The following is a 6,000-nucleotide window of genomic DNA, read 5'->3' as shown; positions in this document are numbered from 1 at the left end:
TTGTGCTAGCCATCTTATGGCAACTTGTTTAACTTATGTCTGTACTAAGATATTGTTGCTTCCGTTGACTCGTCTATGATCGAGCTCTTGTATTCGAGCCCTCGAGGCCCCTGGCTTGTAATATGATGCTTGTATGACTTATTTTATTTGTAGAGTTGTGTTGTGATATCTTCCCGTGAGTCCTTGATCTTGATCGTACACATTTGCGTGCATGATTAGTGTACAGTCAAATCGGGGGCGTCACAAGTTGGTATCAGAGCCGACTACCTGTAGGAATTCCCCTTCCACACTCCTTGGCCAAAGTCGAGTCTAGACATTGCAAAACTTTTACTAACATGGCTGTGTGCCTTACGGGCCCACGTCACCATTTGGGTGGTATTAGGATCTTTTATTCCTCGACCTATACTCTGGGACTCTGATCTCTCTTCTATTCGGGTTAAATGATTTTGCTAAAAACAAACTAACTTTAGGTTCTCGAAAATATTTTCTCCCGGTGAGCCCCTCACTTCAGATGATCACCTGCTGCACTAGAAGATTCTGAAGATACTCTCCGATATTCTCTCGAGACCTTGTGCGTGTTGCTTTTGCAATTCCCTTCTATCGATAAACCTTTATGGATAACAACGTACACGTGCCATTCATATAATCATTCCTCATTGATCTTGATATTACAAGATGCCCCAAAATTCTCTCTATTGTTCCGAGAATACTTTGTGTCTACTGCTTTGCATTTATTTGCCACATGAATACCACTATGGGTAAATTTCTAGCACTCACCGGATATTTGCTCATCCCTAGTTGGTTCATGTATTTCACAAAAGTCTTCAAAATACTATTTGAACTTTCGAAAATCTTGAGTAGCCTATTACTCTTGAAGTTCTTACTTGCTTGCATTATGGTTAATCCCATAAGTCTATAATTTTATTGGCATCCCTTATCATTATCATTTTGAGTCCGTTGATTCAAAATGTTGTGAATGCTCGCCATCCTCAATCAGATCCAATGATTCATCCTTCCGGCTCACACGTCATTTTGAACATGAGCTGGTTATCGACCAATCAAATTGTCGTCGATTGTACCCCTAAGTCTATTCGACTGATCCATTCTTAATGAGAGCGTTGGCTTTTGATCCCTTGATTTGGAAATGATAATTCCTTTGTATTTAAGATTTGAAATACTCAGTTGTTTATATAATCTGATGCCCTTTCATTCCATCTTCCTCAGATAGAGTACCGATACTCGCATCAGCTCCATTGTAGACCGTAGGATCCCTTGTTGGATTATTATCCGGCAGTGTCCTCCTTATTCAATAACCTCGTGATCCTTTCCTCTAATACATAATGCTTTTGGTAAATTGTATCCTCTGTTTTCTCAACCATGCTCTGTTTTCGAGCTGGTGATATTTACGATTGAAGCTTGTGGTATATGTTTCCACGATACCCTGACGGGTTGAACCTATGCCTTTCTTAATCTGTGCGAACCCAAAAGTTTTCACGGGTCATACTCCTCTGATAATTCACCAGGTAGATTTTGACACAGAAATCATTTTTATCTAGAGCAGTGAATGAAAGGTTATGCATTGAAGAAGTGGGAGTCGACCTTGAACTTGTGTTCATGCCCATGGACACGATGTATATCCTATCATGGAAGCTTCTTGCAATAATAACTATCCTCCTTGATATAATATTATTTGGTATCTGTGAATTGATCCTTGCAATCGTGGTTCCGACCATATCTTCTTCTTTGACCCATTTCTCGGGCAAGTTTAAGCACTTGTCTTGTGTGGACCAATACACCAGTCCAACCTTTACTTTGATCTACCGTCGAGTATTACACCCTGGTATCTCGGGAATATCATGGGACATCATAACTTCTTATGGGTTCTTCATAAACTATTATCACTCGCCGGATCCAATTGTTCCTAGGTTCTGGGTTGTCGTCAACCGAGAACATCGAATAGTGAATCGAGTCCGCACTCTGATTCAATAACTCTTAAGTAAATGTTGTTGCTTACGAGTTAATATTCATTTAAGTCATTCCTAGCCTAATCGGCTATATCATCATTGTGCTAAATTTTAACTGTGCTACCTGGTCCTTCACGGAGCACAATTCTCGACGATGAGCTAAGCTTACATCGATTTTCCTCATCATATAATTTCTCCCTGAACAACAAACTTGATTTCGAGTTTGTGTCATACCCATGGTTCCAATAACCATTCGCTTCATCATTCCTTTCACTTGATGTCATCGCCGATCGATTACATCTTCGTGGAGCCTCTCGACTAAATTTGTCGTGGTCATCAAACAACATTTTGATTCCTTCTAGAATATCAACCAAATGTATGATGACATGTAACCATCCTTGTCCCTCGATGATTTGTGTTATCACCGACAACATTATTGCTTTCCCTCCAACACAAACTTGTTCGTGTTTTGTGTTATACCTGGAGACCCGTGCTATCCAGCAATTATTCTTCGATACCTTGGAGTATTACCATCTTTTATGTCAAGAATGTCGTGATAATTTCACCACCTCCTAAGAATTCTTGATACAGGTAATACTTATCACCATCACCATTCTTTCTTGGTCCCCGTGTTGGATCTAACCGGGATACCAACAGGTGAACGGTGCTGTTTGGATTCTGCCCTTCTAGCAACCCTATTGCTTTGAAGTTAATGGTTGGTCGTTCGTTCTTAGACTATTGATTATTGAATCACCATTCTGACATTGGTCGTGCAACCCAACCCATATTTTGGGCGCACCTTTCAACCAATGTTTAATTGTGTATGTTTTCCGTGAGCATACTTCCTTATATCATTTGATCTGACAAATGTTATCTCCTTGTTCACTTAATTGTGGAAATCCATCTTTTGTTAATCTCGATGAATTGTCGCTGATTCCATCAGCCACCTCCTCATTCTATCCTTGATTTAATAATGAACTCATGATTCGGAACTTGCTTCCACAGTTCAATTCCCGAGAATCTTACAATGTCGTCTCGTCAATTTGTCTTGCACCTTTTCTTCTCAGGCATCTTGAGTCTGAGGTTTCCTAACACCGATCAGATCTGAATCTCGGTCAGATATGATGGTTGGAACATACTTTCAAGAGTTATAACATTGATCCTCATATGACCTGGTAAGGTGATGTCATGCCAGCACACCTGGACGGAGGACCTACTGTTATAGTTTTCTTATTAGCAAGGTTATCCATTCTTCCATGAGGAAATTGCAAGACTTATTCTATAAGTTGTTCCTGATGAATCCTTGGTGTATCCAAAGTACGACCTTTGCTTGAAGACTATGTCAATGCTATCTCGAAGCATGTCTATGGTACTCCGATTTTCAACAAGAACATTTAAAGCCCAATGCTAAATGTTTCCTGCTCAATTCTCCAAACACCGTTGTATGGGTAATGTCATGAAATTTCTCTCCCCTTACCTAAAGAGTTTTCTACATTATATCCTGTCATGGATATCATACTCTGCTTGTCCTTGGGAAGGGTATACCCCTGGTATATGTGACAAACACATTATCCTTTCCACTGTTCTGTTTGATCTGATGATCACATTTTCCTTCCATTGGTTTGTTTAAACCTCCTTGTGATCTATAATATATAAGCAGTAATATTTCCCTGCTTATGTAAACACCTCGTTGTACCTCTCTGTCCGCAAGACCCTGTCGCGATTGTTGATGACATTCGATAACCACCGATGGACGAGAACTTTGCCTATTGGTCCGCCTCGTTTCAACGAGCAGGAGAATGGTTCTCTTCGTCCCTCGCCCTTGGTACCGATGTTGTTGCCGACTTAACCGACGGACTATCCTCTGACATGCCTTGCTCACATGATCGTGCAAGATGTCCTCGCCCTTCAAACTTTTAACCCACATGGTGGGCCCATAACCCATAGTTCCATAGGATCGAAACCTGACTCTCCTGTACAACCTATTGTCAAAGTTATTCCTCGCGCTTGACTTCATATGTAATTCACGTGCCACCTGTCTGTTGATCTATTCTGGTATCAGATGCACTGCTTATTCACATTGCTCTAAACCCCTTCAACACATCGTTTCAGGGAATGACGATTGTCTATCCGCTTCAATCTCCTTATTGTACCTTCTTACCTTACTCTCGATTTGTTAAACTCGAGAGATACTCATCTGTTCATTCACGGGAAAACCCCAAACGATTAACCCTTAAGCATTCTGTCGTAGCCGAGCTACCCCTTACCTTTTCGTAAGTACGATGAAGATCCCGAAGACAGGATGACGACTTCATCATTTTGACCTGAAGCAGAAGTATGAAGGCATCAATATATTGGATTAACCTCTTCGAGAAGAGAAACCAACACCGAGAAGATCCATTAGAATTTCGTAACCAATCTCTGCCCCTTACTCCCCACCTAAATCTCGGGACGAGATTTCTTGTAGTGGAGGAGAATTGTGACGCCCGGATAATTAAGCTACAGTGGTCCCCCGCTAATGATGCCACGTCACCTCGGTTACTGTTGATAAACCCTAGATAATTCAAAACCGAAACAAGTTCAAAATTTAATTACAGGAAAACAATAAAAGTTTTCAAACATTAAAATAAAAATGTTCGGTTTGTACTAAATATTACATAGATAATTATGGTGTAGAAGATACAGTTTTATAAAATGCATAAATATTTTAAATTGAATTAAAACAGAAAGGAAAAGAAATAAAAGAAAAAGAAAATACAAAAGAGAAAAAAAATACAAGTCCCCCTTGGCCCACCTGGGCCTCGGCCCAACTGGCCGGCCCACTCGAACCGAGCCACCCCACTACCTAACCCCACTCCCCATCCCCCCCCGTGATAGCCCACTCCCTTCCCCCCCCACTCCCCACGTCTCCCTCTTCCCCCGATCCAGATCGGATCGGGGATGGCCTCGTGGCCCTCGCCTGGAGCCGCCTCGCCGGCCGCCGTCCTCGTCCCCGATGAGCCCCTCCTCGCACCCCTCTCCTCCCCTGGATCTAGGTCGGCGACGCAGCACCCCGACCCCATCGCCGCTCGTCCTCGACCGCATCCGAGGCCACCACACCGCCCGATGCCGATGCCGGCGCCCGGAGCCCCCCCCATCGGACTGCATCCTCCTCCCCGCCGGCCTGCATCCCCTACGCCGCTCGTCACCCTCCTCCTCCTCAACCCCCGCTGTCCCGTCCCTACGAATCCCGGTGAGGCCACGGCTTCGTCCTCCTCCTTCCCTGCCTCTGCTCGAGGCCGACCGTGCGCACGCGCACCACCGCGTCGGCCACACCGTCGCCCCTTGCCGTTCTTGGCCGTGCCCCGCCACGAGGTGCAGCAGCTGCTTATGCTGCGGTGCGGCCACCATCACTGCAGCGCCCCGTCGCCGGTGGCCTCGCCCCTATGCGCCGCCTCTCCGTCACCGCCTGCCCCCCTGCTGCTCCGGCCGGCGCCCCATGGCCCCGTGCCTCGCCACGCCTAGTCTCTGCCCTCTCCTCCTCCCACGGCCGCACCAGCGCCACCCCTCGCCTCCGCCCGCCGTGGCCCAGGCTGGCCGCGCCGGCATGCCCCGCCGTTCGGTGCCCCGGCGGCCTCGTCCCGCCCTGCGGGCGAGCGCCCGCTCGGGTACGCCCGCACCCGGCGCCTGTGAACCAACGCCCGCTATGGCCCCTCTAGGCCACTGGCATGGGGGCCCCAGCCCCAGAAACGTTTAAAAATATATTAATAAAAATAATTAAATTAATAATAAATTTAATTAATTAATTAATTAAGGAATTAATTAAGTTAATTAATCATAATTAGATTAACCTAATTAACTAATTAGTTTAATTAAATAGTAATTAGATTAGTTAAACATTAATTAGACTAAACAGTCAATGACGAACAGGACCCACACGTCAGTTGACCAGTCAACGCCTCTGTTGATTGCTGGCGTCATGCTGACGTCATGCTGACGTCAGCGTGCACTGTTCTGGATAATGTTGGATTAAAATAATTAAATAAATGCTAAAAAT

The sequence above is a fragment of the Triticum urartu genome, chromosome 3 (genome assembly GCF_003073215.2).
Source record: "Triticum urartu cultivar G1812 chromosome 3, Tu2.1, whole genome shotgun sequence".
Lineage (NCBI taxonomy): Eukaryota > Viridiplantae > Streptophyta > Magnoliopsida > Poales > Poaceae > Triticum > Triticum urartu.
The sequence above is the reverse complement of the archived record's forward strand: the minus strand, read 5'-3'. Positions refer to the sequence as shown.